This window comes from Protopterus annectens, chromosome 1.part2 (assembly GCF_019279795.1).
Source record: "Protopterus annectens isolate FY-2018-M chromosome 1.part2, PAN1.0, whole genome shotgun sequence".
NCBI classification, from domain to species: domain Eukaryota; kingdom Metazoa; phylum Chordata; order Ceratodontiformes; family Protopteridae; genus Protopterus; species Protopterus annectens.
The window spans coordinates 1,021,652,408-1,021,673,468 of NC_056727.1; the positions used below are offsets into that span (position 1 = coordinate 1,021,652,408).

General features: G+C 43.2%; 1 protein-coding gene across 1 annotated transcript in view; it reads right to left on the reverse strand.

Annotated features, from left to right (window-relative positions):
* Positions 1–21,061, reverse strand: part of LOC122792225 (CUB and sushi domain-containing protein 1-like) — a 3,080,606-nt gene that overhangs the window by 2,597,039 nt on the left and 462,506 nt on the right. The gene's annotated exons all lie outside the window — the stretch shown is intronic.

Consider the following 21,061-nt stretch of genomic DNA (forward strand, 5'->3'; position numbering starts at 1 on the left):
AGGCTTTTAAACCAAAAGTTAGCAAGAGATGAAAAAACTGCCCAAATGGCTAAAAAACTACAATGTCTGGGCCAGGAACAACTCTTCACATGGTAGATAGGCTACCTAGTTCTTACCACTCCCACTGATAAGCTAGAAGGTTTCCCTCCAACACAGAAATGCTTGCGGGGCACAGAAGCTTACAAGCAGTCCTGGATACAGGAAATCTTTATCTGGACTAGACAAGTTACAGGAAGGTTGGGAAACAAGCACAAACATGGGCTTTTAAACGAGAATGTAGAAAGAGATGGAAAAACTGCGCAAACTGCCAATAAAGTACAATTGCTGTGCCAGAAACCACTCTTCCTGTGGTAGATAGGATACCTAGTGCTTACCACTCCCACTGATAAGCTAGAAGGCTTCCCTCCAACACAAAAAGGTTTAGGGGGTTCAGAAGCTTGCAAACAGTCCTGGATACAGCAAATCTGTATCTAGAGTAGACTAGTTACAGGATGGGTAAGAAACAAGTGCAAACTCTGGCTTTTAAACCAGAAGGTAGAAAGAGATGGAAAAACTGCCCAAATAGCCAAAAAATTACAATTTCTGGGCCAGAAAGCACTCTTCCTATGGGGGATAGGATACCTAGTGCTAACCACTCCAACTGAAAAGCTAGAAGGCTTCCATCCAACACAGAAAGACTTAGGGGGTTCAGAAGCTTACAAACAGTCCTGGATACAGCAAATCTGTATCTGGACTAGATAAGTTACAGCAGGGATGGGAAACAAGTGCAAAAGTGGGCTTTTAAACCAGAAGGTAGACAGAGATGGAAAAACTGCACAAACTGCCAAAAAACTACAAATTCTGAGCAACCACTCTTCCTGTGGTAGATAGGCTACCTAATGTTTACAATTCCCACTGATATGCTAGAAAGCTTCCCTCAATCACAGTATGGCTTGGGGGGGGGGCTCAAAAACTTGCACTTTCTTGCATACAGCAAATCTGTATCTAGACTAAACTAGTTACAGGAAGCGCAGGAAAGTGCAACCACAGACTTTTAAACCAGAAAGTTGAAAGAGCTAGATAAACTGCCCAAACGACCAATAAACTACAATTTCTGGGACAAAAACCACTCCTGTTGATGTAGATAGGCTGTCTAGTGCTTACCACTCCCAATGATAAGCTAGAAGGCTTCCCTTCAACACAAAAGCGACTTAGGGGGCTCAGAAGCTTACAAACAGTCCTGGATATAGCAAATTTGTATCTGGACTAGACAATTTACAGAAAGGGTGGGAAGCAAGTGCAAACGTGGACTTTTAAACCAGAAAGTTGAAAGAGATGGAAAAACAAACCAAACAGTAAATAAACTACAATTTCTTGGACAGAAACCACTCTTCTTGTGGTAGATAAGATACATAGCGCTTACTACTCCCACAGATAAGCTAGAAGGCTTACTTCCAACACAGAAAGACTTGGGGGGCTCAGAAGCTTACATACAGTCCTGGATACAGCAAAACTGTATCTGGACAAGACTAGTAACAGGAAAGGTGGGAAAAGCGCAAACCCAGGCTTTTAAACCAAAAGACAGAAAGAGATGGAAAAACTGCACAAACGGCTATAAAACTACAAATTCTGGGCTAGAAACCACTCTTCCTGTGGTAGCTAGGCAACCTAGTGCTTACAATTCCCACTGATATGCTAGAAGGCTTCCCTCAATCACAGTATAGCTTGGGGGGCTCTGAAACATGCTAAGTCCTGAATGCAGCAAATCTGTATCTGAATTAGACTAATTACAGGAAGGGTGGGAAAAAAGAGAAAATGCAGTTTTTTAAACCAGAAGGTAGAAAGAGAACGGAAATCTGCCCAATTGACCAATAAACTACAATTTCCGGGACAGAATCCATTCTTCCTAGGGCTTACCACTCCCACTGATAAACTAGAAGGCTTCCTTCCAACACAGACAAGCTTTGGGGGCTCAGAAGCTTACAAACAGTCCTGGATACAGCAAATCTGTATCTGGACTACACTAGTTAAGGGAAAGGTGGGAAACACGCACAAATGTAGGCCTTGAAACCCGAAGGTAGAAGACATGGAAAAACTGCCCAAACAGCCAATAAACTGCAATTTCTGGGTCAGAAACAACTCTTCCTGTGGTAAGTAGCCTACCTAGTGCTTACCACTCTCACTGATAAGCTAGAAGGCTTTCCTCCAACACAAAAAGGCTTGGGGTGGCCTCAGACGCTTACAAACAGTCCTGGATACAGCAAATCTGTATCTGGACTAGACTAGTTACAGGAAGGGTGGCAAACAGGCGCAAGCACAGGCTTTTAAACCAGAAGTTAGAAAGATATGAAAAAACTGCCCAGATGACCAAATAACTATAATGATTGGGCCAGAAACCACTCTTCACGTGGTAGATTGGCCACCTAGTGGTTACCACTCCCACTGATAAGCTAGAAGGCTTCCCTCCAACACAGGCTGGCTTGGGGTGCTCAGAAGCTTAGCACCAGTCCTGGATGCAGCAAATCTGTATCTGGACAAGACAAGTTACAGGAAGGGTGGAAAACAAGCGCAAACACGGGTTTTTAAACTAGAAGGTAGAAAGATATGGAAAAGCTGCCCAAATGGCCAATAAATTACCATTGCTGCACCAGTAACCACTCTTCCTCTGGCTACCAAGTGCTTTCCATTCCCACTGATAAGCTGGAAGGCTTCCTTCCAACACAGAAAGGCTTTGGGGACTCAGAAGCTTACATACAGTCCTGGATACAGAAAATCTGTATCAGATCTAGACTAGTTACAGGAAAGGCGGAAAAAGTGCAACCACGGGCCTTAAAACCAAAAGGTTGAAAGAGATTGATAAACTAACCAAACGACCAAAATAACTACAATTTCCGGGACAGAAACCATTCCTGTTGATGTAGATAGGCTATCTAGTGCTTATCACTCCCACTGATAAACTAGAAGGCTTCCCTCCAACACAAAAGCGTACTACATACAGGCTGGATACAGCAAATCTATATCTGGACCAGACTAGTTACAGGACGGGTGGGAAACAAATGCAAACGTGGGCTTTTAAACCCAAAGGTAGAAAGAGATGGAAAAACTGCCCAAATGGCCAAAAAAATAAAATTTCTGGGTCAGAAACCACTCTTCCTGCGGTGGATTGGCTATCGAGTGCTTACCACTCCCACTGATAAGCTAGAAGGCTTACCTCCAACACAAAAATGCTTGGGGGGCTAAGAAGCTTACATACAGTCCTGGCTACAGCAAAACTGTATCTGGACGAGACTAGTAACAGGAAAGGTGGGAAAAGCGCAAATGGGGGGTTTTAAACCAGAAGGTAGAAAGAGATGGAAAAACTGCCCAAACGGCCAATAGACTACAACGTCTGGGCCAAAAAACACTCTTCCAATGATAGAGAGGCTACTTAGTGCTTACCACTCCCACTGATAAGCTAGATAGCTTCCCTACAACAAAGAAAAGCTAGGGGGGCTCAGAAGCTTAGAAACAGTCCTGCATACAGAAAATCTGTATCTTCACTAGAATAGGTACAGGAAAGGTGAGAAACAAGCACAAATGTGGGCTTTTAAACTAGAGGGTAGAAAGACATGGAAAAAATCTCCAAACAGGCAAAAAACTCAAATGTCTGGACTAGAAACCACTCTTCCTCTGGAAGATAGGCTACCTAGTGCTTACCACTCCCACTAATAAACTAGAAGGCTTCCATTCAACACAGAAAGGCTTGGGGAACTCAAAAGCTTACATACTGTCCTGGGTACAGCAAATCTGTATCTGGAGTAGACTAGTTACAGGAAGGGTAAGAAACAAGTGCAAACAAGGGCTTTTGAACCAGAAGGTAGAAAGAGATGGAAAAAATGCCCAAACTGCCAGAAAAACGACAATGTTTGGGCCAGAAAGCACTCTTCCTTTGGTGGCTAGGCTACCTAGTGCTAACCACTCCAACTGATAAGCTAGAATGCTTCCCTCCAGCACAGAAAGACCTGGAGAGCTCAGAAGCTTACAAACAGTCCTGGATACAGCAAATCTGTATCTGGGCTAGACTAGTTACAGGAAAGGCAGAAAAAAGCGCAAGCATGAGGCTTTAAACCAGAAGTTAGAAAGAGATGTAAAAACTGCACAATTGGCCAAATAACTACAATGTCTGGACCAGAAACCACTTTTCACATAGTAGATAGGCTACCTAGTGCTGACCACTCCAGCTAAAAAGCTAGAAGGCTTACCTCCAACACAGAAAGACTTGGGGGGGGGTCAGAAGCTTACAAACAGTCCTGGATACAGCAAATCTGTATCTGGACTAGACAAGTTACAGCAGGGATGGGAAACAAGTGCAAAAGCGGTCTTTTAAATCAGAAGGTAGAAAGAGATGGAAAAGCTGCACAAACTGACAAAAAACTACAAATTCTGGGTTAGAAACCACTCTTCCTGTGGTAGATAGGCTACCTAGTGCTTACAATTCCCACTGATATGCTAGAAGGCTTCCTTCAATCACAGTATGGCTTGGAGGGGCTCAGAATCTTGCACAGTCCTGCATACAGCAAATCTGCATCTGGACTAGACTAGTTACAGGAAAGGCAGGAAAAGTGCAACCACGGGCATTTAAACCAGAAAGTTGAAAGAGATAGATAAACTGCCCAAATGACCAATAAACTACAATTTCAGGGCCAGAAACCACTCCTGTTGATGTAGATAGGCTGTCTAGTGCTTACCACTCCCAATGATAAGCTAGAAGGCTTCCTTCCAACACAAAAGCGGCTTGGGGGGCTCAGAAGCTTACAAACAGTCCTGGATATAGCAAACTGTATCTGGTCTAAACTATTTACAGAAAGGGTGGGAAGCAAGTGTAAACATGGACTTTTAAACCAGAAAGTTGAAAGAGATGGAAAAACTCCCCAAATGGTAAATAAACTACAATTTCTTGGACAGAAACCACTCTTCTTGTGGTAGATAAGCTACATAGCACTTACCACTCCCACAGATAAGTTAGAAGGCTTACTTCCAACACAGAAAGACTTGAGGGGCTCAGAAGCTTACATAAAGTCCTGGATACAGAAAAACTGTATCTGGACAAGACTAGTAGCAGGAAAGGTGGAAAAAGCACAAATGCTGGTTTTTAAACCAGAAGTTAGAAAGAAAAAGAAAAACTGCCCAAACGGCCAATAGACTACAATGTCTGGGTCAAAAACCGCTCTTCCATTGATAGAGAGGCTACATAGTGCTTACCACTTCCACTGATAAGGTAGAAGGCTTCCATCCAACAAAGAAAGGCTTATGGGCTCAAAAACGTACAAACAGTCCTGGATACAGATAATCTGTATCTGAACTAGACTAGTTACAGGAAGGGTGGGAAACAAGCGCAAATGTGTGCTTTTAAACTAGAGGGTAGAAAGACATAAAAAAACTCTCCAAATGGGCAAAAATCTCAAATTTCTGGACTAGAAACCACTCTTCCTGTGGTAGATAGGCTACCTAGTGCTTACCACTCCCACTGATAAGCTAGAAGGCTTCACTCCAACACAGAAAGGGTTGGGATGGTTCAGACGCTTAAAACATTCCTGGATACAACAAATATGTATCTAGAGTAGACTAGTTACAGGATGGGTAAGAAACAAGTGCAAACATGGGCTTTTAAACCAGAAAGTAGAAAGAGATGAAAAAACTGCACAAATGGCCAAAAAACAACAAATTCTGGGCCAGAAAGCACTCTTCCTATGATGGATAGGATACCTAGTGCTAACCACTCCAACTGATAAGCTAGAAGGCTTCCCTCCAACACAGAAAGACTTGTGGGGTTTCAGAAGCTTACAAACAGTCCTGGGTACAGCAAAACTGTATCTGGACTAGACGAGTTACAGCAGGGATGGGAAATAAGTGCAAAAACATGCTTTTAAACCAGAAGGTAGAAAGAGACAGAAAATCTGCCCAATTGCCCAATAAACTACAATTTCTGGGACAGAATCCATTCTTCCTAGGGCTTACCACTCTCACTGATAAGCTAGAAGGTTTCCTTCCAAAACAGACAGGCTTTGGGGGCTCAGAAGCTTACAAACAGTCCTGGATACAGCAAATCTGTATCTGGACTACACTAGTTAAGGGAAGGGTGGGAAATAAGCACAGATGTGGGCTTTGAAAACCGAAGGTAGAAGACATGGAAAAACTGCCCAAACAGCCAATAAAATGCAATTTCTGGGTCAGAAACCACTCTTCCTGTGGTAGATAGACTACCTAGTGCATACCACTCTCACTGATAAGCTATAAGGCTTCCCTCCAACACAAAAAGGCTTGGGGGGCTCAGAAGCTTATAAACAGTCCTGGATACAGCAAATCTGTATCTGAACTAGACTAGTTACAGGAAGGGTGGCAAACAAGCGCAAACACAGGCTTTTAAACCAGAAGTTAGAAAGAGATGAAAAAACTGCCCAAATGGCCAAATAGCTATAATGATTGGACCAGAAACCACTCTTCACATGGTAGACTAGCCACCTAGTGCTTACCACTCCCACTGATAAGCTAGAAGGCTTCCCTCCAACACAGACTGCCTTGGGGGACTCAGAAGCTTAGAAACAGTCCTGGATGCAGCAAATCTGTATCTGGACGAGACAAGTTACAGGAAGGGTAAAAACAAGCGCAAACATGGGTTTTTAAACCAGAAAGTTGAAAGAGATGGAAAAACTCCCCAAACCATAAATAAACTACAATTTCTTGGGCAGAAACCACTCTTCTTGTGTTAGATAAGCTACATAGCGCTTACCACTCCAACAGGTAAGTTAGAAGGCTTACTTCCAACACAGAAAGACTGGGGGGCTCAGAAGCTTACATAAAGTCCTGGATACAGAAAAACTGTATCTGGACAAGACTAGTAACAGGAAAGGTGGAAAAAGCAGAAATGCAGGTTTTTAAACCAGAAGGTAGAAAGAGATAGAAAAACTGCCCAAACGGCCAATAGACTACAATGTCTGGGTCAAAAAATGCTCTTCCAGTGATAGAGAGGCTACATAGTGCTTACCACTTCCACTGATAAGGTAGAAGGCTTCCTTCCAACAAAGAAAGGCTTATGGGCTCAGAAGCGTACAAACAGTCCTGAATACAGATAATCTGTATCTGGACTAGACTAGTTACAGGAAGGGTACTAAACAAGCGCAAATGTACACTTTTAAACTAGAGGGCAGAAAGACATAAATAACTCTCCAAATGGGCAAAAAACTCGAATTTCTGGACTAGAAACCACTCTTCCTGTGGTAAATAGGCTACCTAGTGCTTACCACTCCCACTGATAAGCTAGAAGGCTTCCCTCCAACACAGAAAGGTTTGGGGTGGTTCAGACCCTTAAAACATTCCTGGATATAACAAATATGTATCTAGAGTAGACTAGTTACAGGATGGGTAGGAAACAAGTGCAAACACGGGCTTTTAAACCAGAAAGTAAAAAGAGATGGAAAAACTGCACAAACGGCCAAAAAATGACAAATTCTGGGCCAGAAAGCAGTCTTCCTGTGGTGGATAGGATACCTAGTGCTAACCACTCCAACTGATAAGCTAGAAGGCTTTCCTCCAGCACAGAAAGACTTGGGGGGTTCAGAAGCTTACAAACAGTCATGGACACAGCAAATCTGTATCTGGACTAGATGAGTTACAGCAGGGTGGGAAACAAGCACAGATGTGGGCTTTGAAACCCAAAGGTAGAAGACATGGAAAAACTGCCCAAACAGCCAATAAGCTGCAATTTCTGGGTCAGAAACCACTCTTCCTGTGGTAGATAGCCTACCTAGTGCTTACCACTCTCACTGATAAGCTAGAAGGCTTCCCTCCAACACAAAAAGGCTTGTGAGGCTCAGAAGATTACAAACAGTCCTGGATACAGCAAATCTGTATCTGGACTAGACTAGTTACAGGAAGGGTGGCAACAAGCGCAAACACAGGCTTTTAAACCAAAAGTTAGAAAGAGATGAAAAAACTGCCCAAATGGCCAAAAAACTATAATGATTGGACCAGAAACCACTCTTCACATGGTAGATTGGCCACCTAGTGCTTACCACTCCCACTGATAAGCTAGAAGGCTTCCCTCCAACACAGACTGTCTTGGTGGACTCAGAAGCTTAGAGACAGTCCTGGATGCAGCAAATCTGTATCTGAACGAGACAAGTTACAGGAAGGGTAAAAACAAGCGCAAACACGGCTTTTTAAACCAGAAGGTAGAAAGACATGGAAAAACTGCCCAAACCGCCAATAAAGTACAATTGCTGTGCCAGAAACCAATCTTCCTCTGGCAGATAGGCTACCAAGTGCTTTCCATTCCCACTGATAAACTAGAAGCCTTCCTTCCAACACAGAAAGTCTTGGGTGGTTCAGATGCTTACAAACAGTCCTGGATACATCAAATCTGTATTTGGACTAGACTAGTTACAGGAAAGGCGGGAAAAGTGCAACCACGGGCTTTTAAACTAGAAAGTTGAAAGAGATTAATAAACTGCCCAAATGACCAATAAACTACAATTTCTGGGCCAGAAACCACTCTTCCTGTGGTAGAAAGGCTACACAAGTGCTTGCCACTCCCACTGATAAGCTAGAAGGCTTCCATCCAGCACAGAATATCTTGGGGGGCTCAGAAGTTTAAAAACAGTCCGGGATACATCAAATCTGTATTTGGACTAGACTAGTTACAGGGAAGGTGGGAAAAGTGGAACCACAGGCTTTTAAACCAGAAAGTTGAAAGATAGTAATAAACTGCCCAAATGACCAATAAGCTACAATTTCTGGGCCAGAAACCACTCTTCCAGTGGTAGAAAGGCTACCAGTGCTTACCACTCCCACTGATAAGCTAGAAGGCTTCCCTCCAGCACAGAAAGGCTTGGGGGGGGGCTAAGAAGTTTAAAAAGAGTCCTGGATACAGCAAATCTGTATCTGGACTAGACTAGTTACAGGAAGGGTGGGAAACAAGCGCAAACGCAGGCTTTTAAACCAGAAGTTAGAAAGAGATGAAAAACTGCCCAATGGCCAAAAAAACTACAATGTCTAGGCCAGGAACAACTCTTCACATGGTAGATAGGGTACCTAGATCTTAACACTCCCACTGATAAGCTAGAAGTCTTCCCTCCAGCACAGAAATGCTTGGGGGGCACAGAACTTACAAACAGTCCTGGATACAGCAAATTTTTATCAGGACTAGACAAGTTACAGAAAGGGTGGGAAACAAGCACAAACATGGGCTTTTAAACCAGAAGGTAGAAAGAGATGAAAACACTGCCCAAACTGCCAATAAAGTACAATTGCTGCACCAGAAACCATTCTTCCTGTGGTAGATATGCTACCTAGTGCTTTTTACTCTCAATGATAAGCTAGAAGACTTCCCTCCAACACATAAAGGCTTGTAGGGCTCAGGCGCTTACATATAGTCCTGGATACAGAAAATCTGTATCTGGACTTGACTAGTTACAGGAAAGGCGGAAAAAGTGCAACCACAGGCCTTTAAACCAGAAAGTTGAAAGAGATTGATAAACTGCCCAAATGATCAATAAACTACATATTCTGTTGATGTAGATAGGCTATCTAGTGCTTATCACTTCCACTGACAAGCAACAAGGCTTCCCTCCAACACAAAAGTGGCCTGGGGAGCTCAGAAGCTTAAAACAGTCCTGGATACAGCAAATCTGTATCTGGACTAGAATATTTACAGGAAGGGTGGGAAGCAAGTGCAAACATAGGCTTTTAAACCAGAAAGTTGAAAGAGATGAAAAAACTCCGTCAACGGTAAATAAACTACAATTTATTGGACAAAAAACACTCTTCTTATGGCAGATAGGCTACATAGTGCTTACCACTCCCACAGATAAGCTAGAAGGCTTACTTCCAACACAGAAAGGCTTGGGGGCTCAGAAGTTTACATACAGTCCTGGATACAGCAAATGCGTATCTGGACCAGACTAATTACAGGAAGGGTGGGAAAGAAGAGCAAACGCGGGCTTTTAAACCAGAAGGTAGAAAGAGATGGAAAAACTGCCAAAATAGCCAAAAAAACTACAATTTCTGGGCTAGAAACCACTCTTCCTGTGGTAGATAGGCTACCGAGTGCTTACCACTCCCACTTTTAAGCAAGAAGGCTTACCTCCAACACAAAAAGGCTTGGGGGGGGGGTTCAAAAGCTTACAAATAGTCCTGGGTACAGCAAAACTGTATCTGGACTAGACGAGTTACAGCAGGGATGGGAAATAAGTGCAAAAGCAGGCTTTTAAACCAGAAGACAGAAAGAGATGGAAAAACTGCACAAACAGCCAAAAAAACTACATATTCTGCGCTAGAAACCACTCTTCCTGTGGTAGCTAGGCAATCTAGTGCTTACAATTCCCACTGATATGCTAGAAGGCTTCCCTCAATCACAGTATAGCTTTGGGGGGGCTCAGAAATGTGCTAAGTCCTGGATACAGCAAATCTGTATCTGAACTAGACTAATTATAGGAAGGGTGGGAAAAAAAAGAGAAAATGAAATTTTTTAAACCAGAAGGTAGAAAGTGAAAGAAAATCTTCCCAATTGACCAATAGACTACAATTTCCAGGACAGAATCCATTCTTCCTAGGGCTTAACACTCCCACTGATAAGCTAGAAGGCTTCCTTCCAACACAGACAGGCTTTGAGGGCTCAGAAGCTTACAGACAGTCCTGGATACAGCAAATCTGTATCTGGACTACACTAGTTAAGGGAAGGGTGAGAAATGAGCACAAATGTAGGCTTTGAAACCCGAAGGTAGAACACATGGAATAACTGCCCAAACAGCCAATAAACTGCAATTTCTGGGACAGAAACAACTCTTCCTATGGTAGATAGCCTACCTAGTGCTTACCACTCTCACTGATAAGCTAGAAGGCTTCCCTCCAACACAAAAGGGCTTGGGGGGGCTCAGAAGCTTACAAATAGTCCTGGATACAGCAAATCTGTATCTGGACTAGACTAGTTACAGGAAGGGTGGCAAACAAGCGCAAACACAGGCTTTTAAACCAGAAGTTTGAAAGAGATGAAAAAACTGCCCAGATGGCCAAATAACTATAATGATTGGACCAGAAACCACTCTTCACATGGTAGATTGGCCACCTAGTGCTTACCACTTCCACTGATAAGCTAGAAGGCTTCCCTCCAACACAGACTGGCTTGGGGTGCTCAGAAGCTTAGCAACAGTCCTGGATGCAGTAAATCTGTATCTGGATGAGACAAGGTACAGGAAGGGTGGAAAACAAGCGCAAACGTGGGTTTTTAAACTAGAAGGCAGAAAGAGATGGAAAAATTGCCCAAACGGCTAATAAAGTACAATTGCTGCACCAGGAATCACTCTTTCTCTGGCAGATAGGCTACCAAGTGCTTTCCATTCCCACTGATAAGCTAGAAGGCTTCCTTCCAGCACAGAAAGTTTTGGGTGGTTCAGATGCTTACAAACAGTCCTGGATACAGCAAATCTGTATTCAGACTAGACTAGTTACAGGAAATGCTGGAAAAGTGCAACCACGGTCTTTTAAACCAGAAAGTTGTTGAAAGAGATTAATAAACTGCCTAAATGACCAGTAAACTACAATTTATGGACCAGAAACCATTCCTGTTGATGTAGATAGGCTATCTAGTTCTTACCACTCCGACTGATAAGATAGAAGGATTCCTTCCAACACAAAAGCAACGGGGGGCTCAGTAGCTTACAAACAGTCCTGGATAGAGCAAATCTGTATCTGGACTAGAATATTTACAGGAAGGGTGGGAAGCAAGTGCAAACGTAGGCTTTTAAACCAGAAAGTTGAAAGAGATGTAAAAACTCCCCAAATGGTAAATAAACTACAATGTCTTGGACAGAAACCACTCTTCTTATGGCAAATATGCTACATAGTGCTTACCACTCCCACAGATAAGCTAGAAGGCTTACTTCCAACACAGAAAGGCTTGGGGGGCTCAGAAGCTTAAATATAGGCTGGATACAGCAAATCTATATCTGGACCAGACTAGTTACAGGAAGGGTGGGAAATAATTGCAAATGCAGGCTTTTAAACCTGAAGGTAGAAAGAGATGGAAAAACTGCCCAAATGGCCAAAAAAACTAAAATTTCTGGGCCAGAAACCACTCTTCCTGTGGTAGATAGGCTACTGAGTGCTTACCACTCCCACTGATAAGCTAGAAGGCTTACCACCAACACAAAAATGCTTGGGGGGCTAAGAAGCTTACATACAGTCCTGGATACAGCAAAACTGTATCTGGACGAGACTAGTAACAGGAAAGGTGGGAAAAGCGCAAATGGGGTTTTTTAAACCAGAAGGTAGAAAGAGATGGAAAAACTGCCCAAACGGCCAATAGACTACAATGTCGTACAATCGTCTACTCAGAGGCGATCTTTGCTTAACATACAAGGCCATGTCAAACCCAGAGCTGTTGGACATGCTACACTTAAAGAAATCCCAATCCCTCAGAGCCACACACTCCAGGGATCTAAACCTTGTCATCACAATAAACAAAACATTCTGGAGGGATAGGTTCCTGACCCAGAGACTCCCCAAACTCTGGAATAGATTGCCCATACATGTCAAGCAGGGTGCCTCTTTGGTCCTCTTCAAAAGGAACCTTGACGATTGGATGGGAGAAAGGAAATTCACCTCGGGGATCATGTCAGTTGCCCTGCTAGACAGGTGTCGAGGGAAGTAAATAGTGTGGGATGAAATAGCCAGGGAATTGTTATGGCTAGACTTGCATAGGCCCTAGTGCTGATAGCCTAGTACCAACCTATGAACCTATGAACCTATGAACCTATGAACCTATGTCTGGGTCAAATATCGCTCTTCCAGTGACAGCGAGGCTACTTAGTGCTTACCACTCCCACTGATAAGCTAGATAGCTTTCCTCCAACAAAGAAAAGCTAGGGGGGCTCAGAAGCTTAGAAACAGTCCTGTATACAGCAAATCTGTATCTTTACTAGACTAGGTACAGAAAAGGTGGGAAACAAGCGCAAATGTGGGCTTTTAAACTAGAGGGTAGAAAGACATGGAAAAAATCTCCAAACGGGCAATAAACGCAAATGTCTGGACTAGAAACCACTCTTCCTGTGGTAGATAGGCTTCCTAGTGCTTACCACTCCCACTAATGAACTAGAAGGCTTCCCTCCAACACAGAAAGGCTTGGGGGGCTCAGAAGCTTACAAACAGTCCTGGATACAGCAAATCTGTATCTAGGGTAGACTAGTTACAGAAAGGGTAAGAAACAAGTGCAAACAATGGCTTCGGAACCAGAAGGTAGAAAGAGATGGAAAAACTGCCCAAACAGCCAAAAAACTACAATTTGTGGGCCAGAAAGCACTCTTCCTGTGGTGAATAGGCTACCTAGAGCTAACAACTCCAACTGATAAGCTAGAAGGCTTCCCTCCAACACAGAAAGACTTGGAGGGCTCAGAAGCTTACAAACAGTCCTGGCTACAGCAAATCTGTATCTGGACTAGACTAGTTACAGGAAATGTGGGAAAAGCGCAAACATGGGTTTTTAAACCAGAAGTTAGAAAGAGATGAAAAACTACCCAAATGGCCAATAAACTATAATTTCTGGGCCACAATCCACTCTTCTTAGTGCTTACCACTCCTACTGATAAGCTAGAAGGCTTTCCTCCAACAAAGAAAGGCTGGGGGGGGCTCAGAAACTTACAAACATATCCTGGATACAGCAAATCTGTATCTGGACTAAACTAGTTACAGGAAGGGTAGCAAACAAGCGCAAGCACAGGCTTTTAAACCAGAAGCTAGAAAGAGATGAAAAAAACTACCCAAATGGCCAAATAACTACAATGTCTGGACCAGAAACCACTCTTCACTTAGTAGATAGGCTACCTAGTGATTACTACTCTCACTGATAGGCTAGAAGGCTTGGATCCAACAGAGAAAGGCTGCGGGGATTAGAAACGTACATATAGTCCTGGATACCGTAAATCTGTATTTGGACCAGACTAGTTACAGGAAGGTTGGGAAGCAAGTGCAAACATGGGCATTTAAACCAGAAGGTAGAAAGAGATGGATAAACTGACCAAATGTCCAAAAAACTACAATTTCTGGGCAAGAAACCACTCTTCCTGTGGTAGATAGGCTACCAAGTGCTTACCACTCCCACTGATAAACTAGAAGGCTTACCTCCAACACAAAAAGGCTTAGGGGGCTCAGAAGCTTACATAAAGCCCTGGATACAGCAAAACTTTATCTGGATGAGACTAGTAACAGGAAAGGTGGAAAAAGTGCAAACGTGGGTTTTTGAACCAGAAGGAAGAAAGAGATGGAAAAACTGCCCAAACGGCCAATAAACTACAATGTCTGGGCAAGAAACAACTCTTCCTGTGATAGAAGGGCTACTTAGTGCTTACCACTCCCACTGAAAAGCTAGAAGGCTTCCCTCCAATAAAGAAAGGCTTGGGGGCTCAGAAGCTTACAAACAGTCCTGTATACAGCAAATCTGCATCTGGACTAAAATAGTTACGGGAAGGGTGTGAAACAAGCGCAAACGCAGGCTTTTAAACCAAAGGATAGAAAGACTTGGGAAAACTGCCCAAACGGCCAAAAATTCAAATTTCTGGGCCAGAAACCACTCTTCCTGTGGTAGATAGGCTACCTAGTGCTTACCACTCCCACTGATAAGCTAGAAGGCTTTCTTCCAACACAGAAAGGCTTTGGAGTCTCAGAAGTTTACAAACAGTCCTGGACACAGCAAATCTACCTAGTGCTTACCACTCCCACTGATAAGCTAGAAGGATTCCCTCCATCACAGAAAGATTTGGGGGGTTCAGAAGCTTACAAACAGTCTGGAATACAGCAAATCTGTATCTGGACTAGAGTTACAGCAGGGATGGGAAAAAATGCAAAAGCAGGCTTTTAACTCAAAAGGTAGAAACAGATGGAAAAACTGCCCAGACGGCCAATAAACTACAATTTCTGGGCCAGAAACCACTCTTCCTGTGGTAGATAGGCTACATAGTGCTTACCACTCCCACTGATAAGCTAGAAGGCTTTCTTCCAACACAGAAAGGCTTTGGAGTCTCAGAAGTTTACAAACAGTCCTGGACACAGCAAATCTACCTAGTGCTTACCACTCCCACTGATAAGCTAGAAGGATTCCCTCCATCACAGAAAGATTTGGGGGGTTCAGAAGCTTACAAACAGTCTGGAATACAGCAAATCTGTATCTGGACTAGAGTTACAGCAGGGATGGGAAAAAATGCAAAAGCAGGCTTTTAACTCAAAAGGTAGAAACAGATGGAAAAACTGCCCAGACGGCCAATAAACTACAATTTCTGGGCCAGAAACAACTCTTCCTGTGGTAGATAGGCTACATAGTGCTTACCACTCCCACTGATAAGCTAGAAGGCTTCCCTCCAACACAGAAATGCTTGGGGGACTCCGAAGCTAAAAAAACACTCCTGTAAACAGCAAATCTGTAACTGGACTAGACTAGTTACAGGAAGGGTGGGAAACAAGTGCAAATGCAGGCTTTTAAGCCAGAACATAGAAAGAGGAAGAAAAACTACCCAAACGGCCAATAAACTACAATTTCTTGGCCAAAAATCACTCTTTATGTGGTAGATAGGCTACCTAGTGCTTACCACTCCCTCGGGTAAGCTAGCAGGCTTCCCTCCAACACAGGAAGGCGTTGGAGGCTGAGAAGCTTAGAAACAGCCCTGGATACAGCAAATCTGTATCTGGACTAGACTAGTTACAGGAAATGTGGGAAAAAAGTGCAAACGTGGGCTTTTAAACCAGAAGGTAGAAAGAGATGGAAAAATTGCCCAAATGGCCAATAAACTACAATTTCTGGCCAAGAAACCACTCTTCCTGTGGTAGACAGGCTACCTAGTGCTTACCGCTCCCACTGATATGCTAGAAGGCTTCTCTCCAACACATAATGGCTTGGGGGGCTCAGGTTATTACATACATTCCTGGATACAGCAAATTTGTATCTGGACTAGACTATTTAGAGGAAAGGCGAGAAAAGCACAAATGCAGGCTTTTAAAGGAGAAACTTGAAAGAGATGGATAAATTGCACAAATGGTTAAAAAAAACTACAATTTCTGGGCCAGACACCACTCCTCTTGTGGTAGATAGGCTACCTAGTGCTTACCACTCCCACAGATAAGCTCTAAGACTTACCTCAAACACAGAAAGGCTTGGGGGGCACAGAAGCATGCATACAGTCTTGGATACAGCAAATCTGTATCTGGACTAGACTAGTCACAGGAAAGGTGGGAAAAGTGCAAACTTAGGTTTTTAAACCAGAAAGTTGAAAGAGTGGGATAAACTGCCCAAACAGCCAATAAACTATAATTTCTGGGCCAGATACCATTCTTTCTGTGGTAGATAGGCTACCTAGTGGTTACCACTCCCACTGATAAGCTAGAAGGCTTCCCTCCAACACAGAAAGGCATGAGGAACTCAGAAGCTTACAAACAGTCCTGGATACAGCAAATCTGCATCTAGACTAGACTAGTTACAGGAAGAGTGGGAAACAAGCGCATACACTGGCTTTAAAACCAGAAGGTAGAAAGAGATGGAAAAACTGCCCATACGAGCAAAAAACTACAATGTCTAGGCCAGAAATCACTCTGCTTGTCGTAGATAGGCTACCTAGAGCTTACAATTTCCACTGATAAGCTAGAAGGCTTCCCTCCAACACAACAAACAGTCCTGGATACAGCAAATATGTACCTGAACTAGACTAGTTACAGGAAGGGTGGGAAACAAGAGCAAATGTAGGTTTTTAAACCAGAAGGTAGAAAGAGATGGAAAACTGCCCAAATAACTAATAAACTACAATTTCAGGGCCAGAAACCATTATTTCTGTGGTAGATAGTTTACCTAGTGCTTACCCCTCTCACTGATAAGCTAGAAGGCTTCCCTCCAGTACAGAAAGGCTTGGGGGGCTAAAAAGCTTACAAACCGTCCTGGATACAGCAATTCTCTATCTGGTCTAGTCTAGTTACAGCAAAGGTGCGAAAGAAATGCAACCGCAGGCCTTTATACCAGAAGGTAGAAAGAGATGGAAAAACTGCACAAATGACCAAAAAACTACAATTTCTGGGCCAGAAACCACTCTTCCTGTGATTGATAGGCTACCTAGTGCTTACAACTCCCACTGATAAGTTAGAAGGCTTCCCTCCAACACAGAAAGGCTTGGGGAGCTCAGAAGCTTACAAAAAGTACTGGACACAGCAAATTTGTATCCGGACTAGACTAATTACAGAAAGGGTAGGAAACAAGTGCAAATGCGGGTTTTTAAACTGGAAGGTAAAAAAAGATGGAAAAACTGCCCAAACAGCCAATAAACTACAATTTCTGGGCCAAAAACCACTCTTCAGGTGGTAGATAGGGTACCTGGTGGTTACCACTCCAACTGATAAGCTAGAATGCTTCCTTCCACCACAGAAAGGCTTGGTGGGCTCAGAAGCTTACAAACAGTCCTGGATTTAACAAATCTGTATCTGGACTAGACTAATTACAGGAAGGGTGGGAATCAGGTGAAAATGTGAGTTTTTAAACCAGAATGTAGAAAGAGATGGAAAAAGTGCCCAAATGGCCAATAAACTACAATTTCTGGCCCAGAAACCACTCTTCCAGTGGTAGATAGGCTACCTAGTGCTTACCACTCCCGCTGATAAGCTAGAAGGCTTCCCTCCAGCACAGAAATGTTTGGGTGGCTCACAAGCTTATAAACAGTCTTGGATACAGCAAATCTGTTTCGTGACTAGACTAGTTACAGGAAGGGTGAGAAACAAGGGCAAATGCGGGCTTTTAAACCAGAAAGTAGAAAGAGATTTAAAAACTGCCCAAATGGCCAAAAACCTACAATTTCTGGGCCAGAAACCCCTTTTTCTGTGGTACATAGTATACCCTGTGCTTACCACTCCCACAGATAAGCTAGATGGCTTCCCTCCAACACAGAAAGTCTTGGGGGGCTCAGAAGCTTACAAACAAGTCCTGGATACAGCAAATCTGTATCTGGGCTAGATTATTTATAGGATGGGTGGGAAACAAGTACAAGCATGGGCTTTTAAACCAAAATGTAGAAAGAGATGGAAAATCTGCCCAAACGGCCAATAAACTACAATTACTGGCCCAGAAAGCAATCTTCCTGTGGCAGATAGGCTACCTAGTGCTTACGACATCACTGATAAGCTAGAAGGCATACGTCCAACACAAAAAGGCTTGGGGGAACACAGAAGCTTACATACCTTCCTGGATACAGCAAAACTGTATCTGGATGAGACGAGTAACAGGGAAGGTGGGAAAAGAGCAAACGAGGGTTTTTAAACCAGAAGGTACAAAGAGATGGAAAAACTGCCCAAACGGCCAATAAACTACAATGTCTGGACCAGAAACCACTTTTCCAGTGATAAAGAGGCTACTTAGTACTTACCACTCCCACTGAGAAGCTAGAAGGCTTCCCTCCAACACAGAAAGTCTTGGGAGGCTCAGAAGCTTACAAACAAGTCCTGATTACAGGAAATCTGTATCTGGACTAGACTAGGTACAGGAAGGGTGGGAAACAAGTGCAAATGCAGGCTTTTAAGCCAGAAGGTATTAAGAGAAAAAAACTAACCAAATGGCCAATAAACTACAATTTCTTGGACATAAACCACTCTTCTTGTGATAGATAGGCTACCTATTGCTTACCACTCCCACAGATAAGCTAAAAGGCTTAGCTCCAACACAGAAAGGCTTTCAGGGCTCAGAAGCTTACATACAGTCCTGTATACAGCAAATCTGTATCTGGACCAGACTAGTTACAGGAAGGTTGGGAAACAAGTGCAAACGCAGGCTTTAAAACCAGAAGGTAGAAAGAGATGGAAAAACTGCCTAAATGGTCAAAAAACTACAATTTCTGGGTCAGAAACCACTCTTCCTGTGGTAGATAGGCTATATAGTGCTTACCACTCCCACTGATAAGTTAGAAGGCTTCCCTCCAACACCGAAAGGCTTGGGGGCCTCCGAAGCTTACAAACACTGCTGTAAACAGCAAATCTGTAACTGGACTAGACTAGTTACAAGAAGGGTGGGAAACAAGTGCAAATGCAGCCTTTTAAGCCAGAAGGTAGAAAGAGAAAGAAAAACTACCCAAATGGCCAATAAACTACAATTTCTTGGCCAAAAATCACTCTTTATGTGGTAGATAGGCTACCTAGTGCTTATCACTCCCTCAGGTAAGCTAGCAGGCTTCCCTCCAACACAGAAAGTCATGGGAGGCTGAGAAGCTTAGAAACAGCCATGGATACAGCAAATCTGTATCTGGACTAGACTAGTTACAGGAAGGGTGGGAAACAAGTGTAAACGTGGGCTTTTAAACCAGAAGGTAGAAAGAGATGGAAAAATTGCCGAAATGGCCAATAAACTACAATTTCTGGCCAAGAAAGTACTCTTCCTGTGGTAGATTGGCTACCTAGTTCTTACCACCAGACTTTTAAGTTAGAAGGCTTCCCACAACACAGAAATGCTTGGAGAACTCAGAAGCTTACAAACAGTCCTAGATACAGCAAATCTGTATGTAGCCTAGACTAGTTACAGGAAGGGAGGGAAACAAGTGCAAATGTGGACTTTTAAAATAGAAGGTAGAAATAGATGGAAAAACTGCCCAAACAGCCAAAAAACTACAATTTCTGGGCCAGAAACCACTCTTTCTGTTGTAGAAAGGCGACCTAGTGCTTATAATTCCCACTGATAAGCTAGAAGGCTTCCCTCCATCACAGAAAGGCTTGAAGGGCACAGAAGCTTACAAAGTCCTGGATACAGCAAATCTATGTCTGAACTAGACTAGTTACAGGAAGGGTGGGAAACAAGAACAAATGCAGTTTTTTAAACCAGAAGGTAGATAGAGAAAAAAAATTGCCCAAACAGCCAATAAATTACAATCTCAGGGCCAGAAACCACTCTTCCTGTGGTAGATAGGCTACCTAGTGCTTACCACTCCCACTGATAAGATAGAAGACTTCCCTTCAACACAGAAAGTCTTGGGGGAGGGGGTTCAGAAGCTTACAAACAGTCCTGGATACAGCACATCTGTATCTGGACTAGACAAGTTACAGCAGAGATGGGAAACAAGTGCAAATGTAGACTTATAAACCAGAATGTTGAAAGAGAAGGAAAAACTGACCAGCCAATAAACTACAATTTCTTAGTCAGAAACCACTCTTCCTGTTGTAGACTGGCTACCTAGTGCTTACCGCTCCCACTGATAAGCTAGAAGGCTTCCCCCCAACACATAATGGCTTGGGGGGGGGCTCAGGCTATTAAATGCATTCCTGGATACAGAAAATCTGTATCTGAATTAGACTAGTTACAAGAAAGGTGAGAAAAGTGCAAATGCTGGCTTTTAAATGAGAAAGATGAAAGAGATGGATAAACTGCCCAAATGACTAAAAAACTACTATTTCTGGGCCAGAAACCACTCCTCTTGTGGTAGATAGGTTATTTAGTGTTTACCACTCCCACAGATAAGTTTGAAGGCTTACCTCAAACACAGAAAAGTTTGGGGAGACTCAGAAGCATACATACAGTCTTGGATACAGCAAATCTGTATCTGGACTAGACTAGTCACAGGAAAGGAGGGAAAAGCGCAAACTCAGGTTTTTAAACCACAAAGTTGAAAGAGTGGGATAAACTGCCCAAACGGCCAATAAACTACAATTTCTGGGCCAGAAACCACTCTTCCTGTGGTAGATAGGGTACATAGTGCTTACCACTCCCACTGATAAGCTAGAAGGCTTCCCTCCAACACAGAAAGGCATGAGGAACTCAGAAGCTTACAAACAGTCTGGGATACAGCAAATCTGTATCTGGACTAGACTTGTTACAGGAAGGGTGGGAAACAAGCGCATACACTGCCTTTTAAACCAGAAGGTAGAAAGAGATGGAAAAACTGCCCAAACGAGCAAAAAGCTACAATGTCTGGGCCAGAAACCACTCTTCTTATTGTAGATAGGCTACCTAGCACTTACAATTTCCACTGATAAGCTAGAAGGCTTCCCTCCAACACAGAAAGGCTTGGGGTGCTCAGAAGCTTACAAACAATCCTGGATACAGCAA